The sequence below is a fragment of the Orycteropus afer genome, unplaced genomic scaffold, assembly GCF_000298275.1.
Source record: "Orycteropus afer afer isolate SDZICR_OR568_19922 unplaced genomic scaffold, OryAfe1.0 scaffold00032, whole genome shotgun sequence".
Taxonomy (NCBI): domain Eukaryota; kingdom Metazoa; phylum Chordata; class Mammalia; order Tubulidentata; family Orycteropodidae; genus Orycteropus; species Orycteropus afer.
The window spans coordinates 861,634-876,102 of record NW_006921619.1 but is presented as its reverse complement, the minus strand read 5'-3'; positions in this window follow the sequence as shown (position 1 = coordinate 876,102).

The window sequence follows — 14,469 nt, the reverse complement described above, 5'->3', positions numbered from 1 at the left end:
TTGTAGGAAATCTTATAAAATCTGACTTCTTTTTAAGATAGGACCTTTGAATCCTTAAATACTCTCCCCAGTTGCACACATTACTTAAGTTGACTTTGAAATTAACCTACTCTTCCAAAAATAATCACCTGGTGCCAAGATGCTCTAGTCTCTCCTTCTGGAGCAGACAAGAGCCAAAACAGCTAATGGAGGCAAGGAGGCAGCACTCTGGGTGAATATGTGAAACAGGTAAAGTGAGAATCCTTTGGCAACAAGCCAAACACCTCACCATGAAGGAGGCTGTACCCCATTCAACTACCAGATAAGTCAGGATAATGACTTTTATGTTTCACTTGGCCAGTTTATAATGTGCCACTCAAAAGGAAGCAAGTCTGTCACGCTTGTGTCTGCATTATCTGATTTTCCCCACACTGCTCCTGCCATCCCCCCCATTGTGTCAGAAGTGCATTACTTGTTGGAGCAGTGAGGCTCAACCAATGTGAAGAGTGGGTCTGGAAGGATTATGGTAAGGAGCAGTGAGGCTCGACTAATGTGGAGAGTGGGGAGAGACAGAGCGACTGTAACAACTCACCCTCTGCTTCCCTCACATGACCAAATCCAGTTAAAAATCCACATCAGATTTTGGTGTAACAACTTTATTGGCCAAAGACAAAGACAGCAAGAGTTTTTCCAAAGCTGTTTTTTTTTTTTTTTTCCATTTGAGAGGAAATCATGTTAGAAGGAGGTGAATACCACTCTTTTAATTTTTTAATTTTGTTTATTGAAAATTGACTTAATTGTGTGTGCATATGGCATGGAAAAAGTCTCTCATGGAAATGGTCATAGAGTGCTATGTTGTTGTTGTTGTTATTTGCCATCGAGTTGGCCCCAACTCATAGCGACCCCTCCTTGGGTTTCCGAGGCAGTATCACTATGGAAGTAGGATTGCCCAACCTTAGGATAAAGTTATTTCATGACATTTTTCTTGCTCATAAGGCACAGAATTTTAACCTAAAATTCCTTTCTCATAAATACTGGCAATAGTCAAAATGTAGCATGGATGTCTGATGAATATTAGGGTGCATGAGGGGCCACTTCTTGATTTGAGAGTGTACCTAAATGCAAAAGCAAACCACCTATGACATAATTAAGACAATTGTTATTGATTATGTGAGAGTTCTCAATGGCTCCTAAAAATCGTTCTCTGCATTAATACAGATGTAGTAATCACATTGACTTGGAAAAGTGGCATTAGAAAAGCACAAAGATCAGTTAAATTACTGATAGATTAACAAATATAAATAAATCCAGTTAAAGATGATGTCCTCCTTTTTTCTCATCTCCCTGCCAAGGAAAACCAAATACTTCGGGTTGGAATCCCACTTAGAAAATACACAGTAACTTTTACTGGAGAACCTCAAATGTACTTTAAAAATTAACTCTGAAGAATAACAACCACTAATAATAAGAAATTGCTATAATTCACTGAGCAATTACTATGTGCCTGACATAGTCATGTTTTACAAGCTTTATCTAAGTTAATTTTCTCAAAAGCTCTGTATTCTTAGTGCTATTAGTACTCCATTTTACTGATGAGAAAAATGAACCCTAGAGAGTTCAAGATCATACAGGTGGAGTAAATAGTGGATTGAAGAATGGAAATACAGAAGTCTGATCCTAGGAACCTGGCACTTTACTATCACTCTATTCTGGAATCACAAACATCTTCAATGCAATCCAGAAATGTGGCAAGAAGAGTTAATGACTTATCATATTGATGGGTATAGGGCAATGATTTCCAAATTCACAAATTAAGGGTTATTCGCTAGATCACATAACATCTGCATTAAAATAGGCTGAGTAATCTTTCTTGCTTGTTGGCCTGATGTCAGAAAGTTTGGGTCAAGGATTTCCAGTTTAAGTTTGTTCCAAACATGTTTGTTCATATAAACTTATATAATATAAGCATTTCCTACTATCAAAACTACCCCAGAGATGCAATATTACAATTCCTTTAGGTTTGGCATAGTGCCTAAGGCATTTGACTACTAACCAGAAGGCTGGCAGTTCAAACCCACCAGCCACTCCTGGGAACAAAGATTCTGCAATCTACTTCCGTAGAGATATCACGTTGGAAATCCAAGGACAGGCAGCAGGAGTTATATTACTCATACTGGGCAAAAAACTAACAATGAATGTAATTCTGAAGAGAAAATGATCCAAGGCACTTGAGTAGAAAGACTTGAGAACTGGGTGGTGTTCTGCCCTTTTGGACACCACTAGACAGCCTTTGCTGTAAGTTAAGAGGCAGAATTGGATCCCCTAGTTGGAGATGGTCTTGCAGAGGATAGAATGTCATCAGGGGAGAGCTGTAATACAATGGCTGGAAAGAAAAAGAGTCTAGCATTATTCACTATGAGGAATGGAAGATAGAAAAATTTTATATTTTTCCAAGTCTAGGCAAGACTCTCTTAGAGGGGAAGGTGTGCAATTGTTTATTTCCCCTAAGAAGCAAACTGTAGGAAGTGGGGTTTCAAGCTGCAGCATGAAAGATTTAAGTTGAAAGATTTAAGTTAGAATGATTGAGAAAAATTACTATTAGTGTGAACTGTAAAACACTGCAAATAATTACCTAGGAAAGCTGTGAAATCTCTTCAGCAGTATTTGAAATAGCACACTTTAAAAAAAAAAAAAAGTATTTATTGGTTTCAGACTATTTTAGTGGGTCTTGACTAAAGGCAGAATAGGCTAGGTAGACTCTCAAGGTTCCTTCCTATGATTTCATGATAAAAAAGACTTGTTTCTATTGCAGCTATGCAAGGAAAGGCTGTTGCCTTGACAACAAGAGACATTCTTAGGTTCCTCATATGCTAATAGGAAAACGGTCAATTTTCTGGTTCATAAAAGAAAACTGTTGTCTAATTTCTCTCCCTTTCTCTCTCTCTTTTTCTCTTTCTGTTTCTCCTACTATTACTTGCCACCCTTCAGTGAACCTCAATGAGAAGTAGAATCAAAAGGAAATAAGAAAGATGATACAATAGTTGTATCTTCAGAAATTCTCACTGAAATGTAGGAAATTCATTCACAAAGGAGTTGGAAGATAATGATGTACAAATAACAAAACATCAGCATTCAACGTGCAGAGAAGAAAAGCAATGCATAGCATAAAATTCTCAGTCTATGGTGGAATACAAGGAGCTCTGGTGGTGTAGCGCTTAAGGCATTTGACTACTAACCAGGAGCTAGGCGGTTCAAATGCACTAGCCGCTCTGCGGAAGGAAGATGGGGCAATCTACTTCTGTAAAGATTTGCCACCTCGGAAACCCAATGGGGGTCGCTAGAGTTGGAATCAACTGGATGGCAGTGAGTGAGATGTTTGAATACAGGTTGACACATTGAACAGATTCTGAGAGTCACTATACATTTACAGATGCTTATAAGACAGTTTTTCAAACAGCCATTTCAGATATCCAATTACATGTAGACAGACATCATCTACTTGTTATTAGACTGAGTAGAGGGTATATAGATCTGGCTTTCCATAGGACTTACGTGACTAATACCAGAGAACAAAGCAGAAGAACAGAAATTACCTGCACACACTATTCACTAAAGTAATAGGCAACAATTAGCTTCCCCAGGGCCAAAGCCATGGAAGAAGTCATGTTTTCTCCTTCGCTACCTGAAATGTAGCCAAATGTAGGCTTAGAATCAGATTGATAGCTGACATGTGTTTTGAGTAAACTTACCCATGTAGCTATGGAGAACTATAGCTCACAGAATAAAAGCACACCACTACTCTGCAGTGTCTCTTAAAATTTTAACTATATATATTACCAGTGGAGGGATGTTTTTTCCAGAGAGCCCTATACTCATTGTTTTTGTGCTGTGTTCACAAGGATGGTGTGTACATTATCACGACAGACACGTATCTCATTGAATAGTTATCCTACATTTTTTATATGGCAAGTTACGTGGTGAGTTTTTTTTTGTTTGTTTGTTTGCTGTTTTCATCATTCTCTTTTCCCTTACATTGATTATTTTTCCTTGGTATTATTATCTTCAAAAATTGTTTTATTCTGATTATAAAAGTAATTTTTTCTCATTGTAAAGAATATGAAAAAAAATCATAAAAGAACAGAGAAGGAATTTAACTCTTTCATGACCTGTGGAACAGATCTTGCCGATGTACATTTTCCACCTTTGAGGTTCAGTGAAAAGCTCATAACCCTCTTTTAGTGCATGCTGGCATCTGAGGAGGACCTGTACAACTGCATGGATATGAAGAAACAGTCCTCATCCCACCAGCCCCAGCACCAGAGACCTCTAGGGACATATGTGTCCCATTGTTGTTGTTGTTGTTATGTGCCGTCGAGTCGGCCCCGACTCATAGCGACCCCTCCTTGGGTTTCCGAGGCAGTATCACTACGGAAGTAGGATTGCCCAACCTTCCTTCCGAGGAGTGGCTGGTGGGTTTGAACCGCCAGCCGTCTGGTTAGCAGGCAAGTGTCTTAGCCACTATGCTACCAGAGCTCCCCCATTAGTTGTATTAAAATCCATTATTATCTCAAATTTTTTTTCATTAAATTCAAAATGCCTTCCATTACTGAAAACACATGCTTTCAACAAAAAATTCAAAACAGGAAATAATTGGTCTTGAAAGGGTTAAGGCATCTCTGTATTATTTTGAAGAGCAATACTGAAAGCAAAGAAAGCCATTGTTGATATTTCTCTTACCAACGTTGTTGTTGTTGGGGACTGTAGAGTTCATTCTGATTCATAGTGACTCCAAGTGACAGAGTAGAATTAGGCTGTAATCTCTATGGAAGCAGATTACCAGGTCTTTTTCCTAGGGAGCTGCTGGTGGATTTGGTGGCTTTTGGTTAGCAGCTGAGTACCTAACTGCTTTATGAACAAAGGAGTGACCAGGACTCTGTTACTAACTACTAGAACAGCATAAGACATAGGATGTACTACCTTCCCCATTTTCCCCCTGTCTTTCAGTGCTGAGACATATGTTGAGCATGCACCCTGGAGTATAAGAACACTTTGATGGTGTACACAAACTTGCAGGTGCCCATACGTGCCAATCAATATATACTCTGATTACTTAAAGAGTATGGTTGTCAAGCCCATTGGAGAATATATGAGTTTGAAATGCTAGGTAAAAACACATCTTCACTTTAACAAAGTGACCTTAGGGAGGTTTTAAAAGCTTTGTTATCTGGGGCATAATATAGCTGGTAGATTTGGAGTCTAGCTTTTTTCATCCCCAAACTTATGGTCCCTAATATTCTCACAGAATTAATAGAATGTTCTCTTGTTTGGCCCCATTTCTAAACAAAGTCTTACCTTCTACTTCTTGTCTCTTTCCCTATTTTGGGTCCTAACTACAAGATCTCTTGTCTTTTCATGTCCTCATTTTAAAATTATTAAATGGCTTCCTAATGCCTACAATAAATTATTTTTGTCATCTGGTACCTTTCAATAGTTCCAGTTTCATCACATGTTACTCTCCCAGGAAAATATCACCCTATAAAAGTCACTGCATTCTCTCCAGCAGTGTTCAACTACTTATCATTTCCCACCTTCCCCACAAACATTTTCAAAATCATTGTCTTCTTATTATTTTTCTCTCTACCCGGAGTACACTTTCCTCTCAGCTTTTCACCAGGGAACTTCATGTCCCCATCTTTGTAGTTTCAGGTAAGAACTTTTTCTTCTGGAATGGCTCTTCTTTCCCTACTCCACTGTGTGCACTTTGTCTGAAAGACAGTGTGTTAGTCTGTTTTGTTTACTGATGCATGTCCCCATCACTTACTACAGAGAGTACGTTGCACATTGTGTGCTCAATGGCTATTGTTACAATGAATGGATGAATTAATCAATGGCTACTGAGTGCCTAGTGCTGATGTTGTTGGGTGCATAGAATGAATTCTGACTTGTACTAAACCCATGTGATAGAGTAGACTGACCTATAGTGTTGACTTGGCTATGATCTTTAGGGAAGCAGACAGACAGGTCTTTCTCTCAAAAAGCCACTGGGTACTTTTGAATCACCAACCTTTAAGTTAGCAGTTGATCACTTAAACATTATGTTATCAGGGATCCTTAGCAATGTGAACCAGTGCTAAATAATCAAGACCCTTCTTGTTTCATGTAATAATCTGGAGAAGTATAAAGTACAAGTGGCATAATTGCAAAAATATGATGCTAGGAGATTACATACATGTCAGAAGAGAGTAACATTAGCTGAAAAAATATGGGAAGAGAGTCCTGGTAGAGAAAACAGATGTCTGAAGGCTTGGAGAGAGAGATAACTTGAGGAAAAGGAAACACATTCACTTCAGGCTAGAATTTCCAATGTGAGATGAGGGAAGAGCTGTGAGAAGATGTGCTGAGGAGGATGGATGGGGTCAGTTCAGGAGAACCTTATAAACCATGTTAGGGAGGCCATGGAAAAGTGTGGTAAGGTTTTCATGGGGATAGGTACATGCTTAGATTTGATGTTTAGAAAAATTGCTTTAGCTGAGATATGGAGTTGGTATTAAAGAGATTAGGAATGGACATCTGAAGATTAATCAGGAGGCATCTTCTGTAGTTGGTTTCTTTACTTGATGGTAACTCCTTGAGAGAGGAGCATCATTTTTGCCACCTTTGTAACTGAAGGACTTAGAGCAATGTTTTAACAACTGCATTTTGTTGTTTGTTTTTGCAAATGAACAACTCTACTTATTCAAGTATCATACCTCAAACTAAAAAAAGAGAGCCACATCCTTTAAAAAGTTGTATCTTTGTGACTCATCTAGTCATTGGGTCAATGCTACTGCCTCTAGTTTACATGAAGTCCAGAAAGGTATTAGCAGCACCTCTCTTGACCTCATCTCCCAATAAATACATAAGTTGATTTCCATTACCTCATCTTGCATATATTATAACTAAACATTTGAATTACTTTTGCATATTCTTCATCAAGCTCTCATTTCTTGCATTTAGACCATGATTTTACATGTTGTTTAACATACTTGTGATAAACTAAATCAATTCTGCCTCCTTGAGTTTGTTTAAGGACTAGAAAAAGAGTTAATGAAGATACAAGTGAAGGAAAGCATAGATAACAAAAATAGTCATGTTGAAGGTTAGTTCTGACTCCTCTGTATTTGTATTTGAACCTAGTCCTTAAAGGGATCTAGATCATTGCGTACAACCATTTTTCAAGCCTTTGGTCAGCAGATTACAAATACTTATTGTTTTGGTCTTCTAGCATTGCTCTAACAGAAAACTATCACAAGCAGATGACTTTAACAAAGAGGAGTTTATTGTCTTACAGTTTAGGAGGCTAGAAGTCCAAGTTCAAAGTGCCAGCTCTAGGTGCTGGGTGAAGGCCCTTCAAACTTGGGCTTTAGTTCTGCCTCTTGCTCCTCACCCACTGAAGCTAGAGGCTCCTCTTAACTCAGGCAGCTGCTGGCTGCTGAGGCTGACAAACCCAAGTTTGACAAATACAATATCACAGTCCCAAGATTATCAAACAACATGGAAGGTCACCAGTTCAAGTCCAGAAATAGTCTCAAGATTGGCAGGCTACATGGCAGACCGCTGAATGAAGACTTGCCTACATGCAGGGTCCAAGCATGCCTAATAGCTCAGAAGACCTTTCTCAATGCTTCTTCTTATATACTGGATGCAGACCACATCCCTAAGGCAGCTACTCAGTTGCTCCAGTAGATTCCACCATAGAGCTGATTACCAGCCTTATCATGGAAAATAACTACATCCAGCTGCACAGCCACTCAAAATCAGGCCAGCCAAGTTGACACATAACCTTAATTACCTCTATTCTGTATGACACTTGTCTAGAATTCATAACTATCGCTTTCATTTTTCTTGTGATGCTATGAAAGAGTAAAATAATTTTTAAAGAATGTGAAAGGACTTTATGAAATCACATCATAGTGAACTAAGTAAAAATGTAACACAACAAACTAATACATTAATGAAAATGTTCTGCTTTTTATATTACCAGTTGTCCTTGATTTCCCATATTTCAAACCCTTTTGAATATGTGAACTAATACCACGTTACAAATCTGCAAGATAAAAGCAGGCAAAAAATTGGTAACGTCTGATTCAGGTTATAGGTCAACTTCAGTTGTTGTGTTTATGATAAACGTCATAAATCAGTTGTTTCTAGGTTGCTGGGTGGTATGAACTTATTGCATTGATACTTAAATGTGTCCTCTATTTTGCTGAAGTTTTCAGTTATTGATTCAGAAAGAAACAATTTGTCTGGTTAGCTTAATCACAGATTCTGCTGCAAACTTAATATTTATAAAATTCTATGTACCTAAGCTGTCAAGGACTTCATTTTACCTGGACCCACAATCAATGCCTGTGGAAGCAGCAGTCAAGAAATCGAACAATGTATTGCATTGGCAAATCTAATGCAAAACATGTCTTTGAAGTGTTCAAAAGCAAAGATGCCACTCTGATGACTACAGTATACCTGACCCATGGTATTTTCAATCATTTCATATGAATGCAAAAGCTAGACTGAAGGAAGACTGAAGAACTGACACATTTGAATTATATTGTTGGAGAATAATATTGAATGTACAATGGACTGCCTGAAGAACAAATATATCTATCTTGGAAGAAGTACAGTCAGAGTGCTTCTTAGAAGCAAGGATGGCGAGACTTTGTCTCATGTACTTTGGACATGGTATCAGCAGGGACAAATCACTGAAGAAGGCCATCACATTTGGTAAAGCAGAGAGTCAATGAACAAGAGTAAGTCCCTCAATATGATGGATAGACACAGTGGCTGTAACAATGAGCTCAAACATAGCAGTGATTGTGAGGTTGGTCAGGAGCAGACAGTGTTTTGTTCTGTTGTATATAGGGTCACTATAAGTCAGAACCAGCTCAACAGCATCCAACAACGACAAATTTTTAAATGTATGTTGTATTTCTAAATGGTTGGTTTACATGCTTTTAAACCATTGAAATCCCAAATTTAAAACTCAATTGTTAAATATCATCATTATTATAGTTGCTTCTCAACAAAGGCAACTAACAGTGTTAAGAGGGACAGAGTCACTATGATTTTGCATCCGGATGTTTTTAATGGATAGACATAGTGGTCTCTGTGAAACTAAGGAATCTTTCATTTTAGAGTGAGAGTAAACTGATGGAAAAAAGAAAACTGTTAATAGATTGTTGGGTTGTGTTTGGTCCATAATTATTTCTGGGGTTTTCTTCTTAAGTACATTTATAATACTGTGCCCAGAGATTTGGCTCAGATGCCAGGAATAATGATCTTCATTATAATAGTAGACTTTGATGAGTTCTGTCTGGCTTCCAAAAAAATAAAGTATTTGTTGTACTTCACATCCACAGACATGTAGCACCATCTACTGGATTTGAGTGCATGAATAAAATCAGAAAAATATATTTCTATATCAGCAAAAGTATGAAATTATGAATATCAAAGCTTCTTATTGTATTGGTTTAGCCAATTCTTTAGATTTTGAGGACTCTTTTACTGATAGGTGAGAGTATTTTAATTTAAAGGCCTTTCTTTTTTGCTTTTGTTTTAATATATAGGAAATAGTCACAGAAAATTGTCCGGGGGGGGGGGACTTACTGCATTGACTCAATTCCAAGTCTTAGGGACCCCCATTGGGTTTCCAAGGCTGTAGATCTGTACAGAACAGACTGCCTCATCTTTCTTCCATGGAGCAGTTGGTGGGTTTGAACCACTAACCATTTGGTTAATAGCCAAATGCCCTAAACACTACACCACCAGAGTTCCTTCAGAACATTGTTAGCTGTTATTTAAAGTTACCTATCTTTAACAGCTGATTGCACACATACACACACATACACATACCACTGTACCCAACTCAATTACCTAATAATTTTACAAGGCAGGAGTTGTCATGGCCAAAATGAATTTTGTGAGCATTTACATCACAGAAAAGGATATTAGAAAGTAAGTTTTTAACTTGAGAGGTCTTTATTGTTTGTTTTGTAGTAGAAAATATTTTTAATGAGCATAGTTATGCCCCCTCATACCATTATCAAAAGAAATAAATCCTTAGGAACAAGCCATTTATTAGCCCATTAATTCAATAGGTATTAATGAAGTCATTGCTAAGTGCCAGCAATATTGATCAAAAAGGAAAGAAATAGTGGTTTTATTGCATAATATTTGGCAGTGAAGTCAATGTTTCTTTGTAAAGATTTACATCTATCTCTTTCATTAACAAGATCCAAATATCTAATAGGACCTTGTGAGGTGTATGAGTTTTCAAAATGTTATGGATATTGGCCAAAGTAATCATCATAAAATAATAAACAACAAAATCCATATGGCTTCTACTGTCAAACATCTGGGAGCTCTGGTGGTATAGTGCCTAAGGCATTTGACTGTTAACCAGAAGGCTGACAGTTCAAACCCACCAGCCACTCCTCTAATAGTCTAGCAGCAAAGATAGAAACTAAATAAGTAAACAAGTACATTAAAACATAATTACTAGTTGTGGTGAGTTGTTTTGATATATTTACTAAATGTGAAAGGAGTGCTATATGAGAGTAACAAGGAAAGATTGCATTGAAGTCAATGGGCAGGAAAAATCACTTTAAGAAGGTTATATATAAATTAAATATTATGGGGCCCTGAAGACTAAACTAGAACAAGTCACTGGGGTTGGAGGTGATGTTTCAAGTAGAAGGGTTGACATGTGTGAAGATGCTGAGTCTTTCCAGGTTTTGGTTTTTTGAGGATTTGACAAAACGATTTTAAAAAGCCAGTGTGGCTGAACATCGTGAATGAGGGGAAAGATGGTGAGAGATAAGGCTGGAAAAATAGTCAGGGGTCAGGTCATGCAGGGCTTTGTAGACCAGGTTAAGGAGTTTGGATTTAATTCTACTGCACTGGAGTCCACATTAGGGTTTTAATCAGGAAGAAACATGATTTATGTTTTAAATATATAAGATAACCCTTAAAATGGTATATTTACTTCAGAAAAAGTTGTGTACTTTTCCTTCCCCCTTCCCCAAATAAAAGTCAACATACTAGTACCCTATGGCCCAGCAATAGCGCTCCTTGGTACTTACCTGAGAGGAATTAAGCTATATGTCCAAAAAAGGACGTGTACAAAGGCTAACCCATTACTGTGAAGTCGAATCTGACTCATGCGACCCTTCTTTGTGTTTCTGAGGCAGTATCAGTACAAAAGTAGATTGCCCAGTCTTCCTTATGAGGAGTGGTTTGTGGGTTTGAACTGCCAGCCTTCTGGTTAGCAGTCACATACCTTAGGCACTACACTCCCAGAGCTCTGTACACAGGGTCCACCTTAATAATTCTGAAACTGTTTTAAATGTATACTGGAGCTGAACAAATAAACAAATGAATGATAGATGGTGGGGGCCAGGTTTTGTACCTTTAGAGAGGGAAGTTACAAATAACTAGGGGAAGATGACAACAAACTCTGCGTTATTTACTTAGAGTCAGACTCATTAGTCTGAACTTATTTAAACTCATACAAAAAGATAAATAACATTTGCATGTATGAATTCATGACATAATTTACATGCATATATTATATATTTCTGTGTGCTTAGAGGGCCCAGAAGCATGACACTCCATTAGCAATGATCTAGCATTCAGACCTTTGTTTCTAAATACTATTTTCCAAAAAAAGGAACCAGGGTACTATTAAAGAACCCTGATGAAAATGAGGAAAATTCAGAACAGATTTCAAATTCTCATGGACTCCAGACTTTCTGAAGCCAATGGAGCAGGATGAACCTCTGAAACTATTGCCCTGAAATAATCTTTAAAGCTCAAACCAAAAATATCCCCTGAAGTCCTCTTAAAACCAAATAACGGTTTAGCTTGTCTAGCAAAATTTGTCTGCCTTGAGCATCATGCTCTTCCTTAGATCTATCATTCATTTGTTTATTTGTTCAGCTCCAGTATACATTTAAAACAGTTTTGATCTCTATGAGATCAAAGTGACAATAGCACCTGGAAAGATTATATAGGACCCTTAGGAGGCAGTAAGTTTATGTTACTGGCAGTGAGGGGGGAACAACTCAGAGAGGAGGGTGAGAATATTTGCACAACTGGAAGAATGTAATCAATGTCACAGAAATGTCCATATAACAATGGTTGAATTGATGTATGTTTTACTGTGCATATTCTCAACAACAAAAGAAACTATTTTTTAATTAATAAAAAAAAGGAAACAGGATAAAGGCTGTTACATAAAAGGCATATATTATAGGGAGGAGGTGGGGAAAATACAAGATGAGAATGGAACATCTTGTAGAACCAGAAAGTAAGCAGGTGCTTGAGAGCGTGTCAAAGACATAGGAGCCAACCTGAAAGAGCCAGCTATGGCCAAACAAGAGCTAACTGAGCAAAAAATAAATAACATGGTTTGGATTATAACCTAAGGTATAAAATATACATAAGCCCATAGTGATATAAAAAATAATAATAACTGAGTAAATACATAAATGGAGAAGACACAGTCTTTACAGAATTCCACATAACACAGTGAAACCTGTGAGAGCTTGAACTTGATGGAACTACCTTACTTTTTTCTTGGTCTTAAAAGTTTTCCACCTTCAACACGATACAGTCTTACCATTCTCTTGCTCTCTATTAGTGGAAAATATTTGCATTTTCCTTTTCTGACAGATTTCTACCTTAAATAGTTTCCAGATTTCTCAAGTTTTACTTTATATGTAGGTACTCTCCCATGTCCTCTCCTACGAGGTAAGGAGTAATTCCCCTCAAAATCTTCTCCTTTTAAAAGCAGGATGAACTTAGTGACTTGCTTCCAAAGAATACAGGAAAAGAAAAATAGGCACTTCACAGTAGAAAACTCTGGAAAATACTATATTGAGAAAATAATCAAAGTTAACATCACCAGTGATATGTGGATATCACATCTTCTCTGATGTGATGTAATGAGGAGGATATATTATGTCTTTAATATTTTTTCCCCAAAACCCATAGACCCTAGTCTAATCATAAGAAAAACATAAACAAACCCAAACTGAGGGACTGAAGGATGTTCCACAAAATACCTGATCCTGCTCAAAATTCTCAAAGTCATAAAAAATAAAATAAAAAGTAATAATAATAAACCAAGACTGAAAACTTGTCGCAGACCCGAGGAGACTAAGGAGATTTTGCAACTAAATGCAATGTGGTATCCTGGACCTGAAAGAGAATGGAACAATTACTACCCAAAGCAATCAATATAGTCAAGGCAATCCCAATCCAGATCCCATCAACATTCTTTAAAGACATGGAAAAACCAATCACTAATTTTATATGGAAAGGAAAGAGATCTTGGATAAGCAAAGCACTCCTGAAGGAGAAGAGCAATGTAAGAGGTCTCACATGCCCAGATCTCAAAACCTACTATACAGCCACAGTAGTCAAAACACCCTGGTATTGGCACAATGACAGACACATAGACTAGTGCAACAGAATTGAGAACCCAGAAATAGATTTATCCACAAAGAGCTGAAATCCATTAAATGAGAAACAGTCTCTTTCACCAATGGTGCTGGCAAAACTAGATGTCCATTTGCAGGAAAATGGAACAAGGTCTATACTTCACACCATACACAAAAACCAACTCCAGATGGATCAAAGACATAAATATGAAACCCAAAACTATGAAGTTCATCAAAGAAAAAATAAAGACAAACTTAGGGGCCCTAATTTATGGCATAAATAGACTATCAAGCATAACCCAAGATGCACAAACAGCAGAAGATAAGCTAGATGATTGGGACCTTCTAAAAATCAGATTCTTATGTGCATCAAAAGACTTCTCCAAAACAGTAAAAAGAGAACCTACAGAATGGGAAAAAATATTCGGCAATGACATTTTGGACAAAGGACTTATATCTAAAATTTATAGAAAACTCCAACATCTCAACATCAAAAAGACAAACAATCCAATTAAAAAATAGACAGAAGACATGAATAAACACTTCACCAAAGAAGATATTCAGGCAGCCAACAAATACATGAAAAAATATTCACAATCATTAGCTACTAAAGAGATGCAAATCAAAACAACCATGAGATACCATCTAACCCCAACATTAATAGCAAAGTTCAACAAGACAGAAAATAATAAATCCTGGCAAGGATGTGGAGAGATAGGGACTCTCATACACTGCGGGTGGGACTGTAAAATGATACAACCACTGTGGAAAGCAGTATGGTGATTCCTTAAAAAGTTGAAATTAGAAATACCATTTGACCCAGCAATCCCATTATTAGGTATGTTGTTGTTGTTGTTGTTGTGTGCCGTCAAGTCAGCCCCGACTCATAGTGACCTCTCCTTGGGTTTCTGAGGCAGTATCACTACGGAAATAGGATTGCCCAACCTTCCTTCTGAGGAGTGGCTGGTGGGTTTGAACCGCCAGCCTTCTGGTTAGCAGTCAAGTGCTTTTA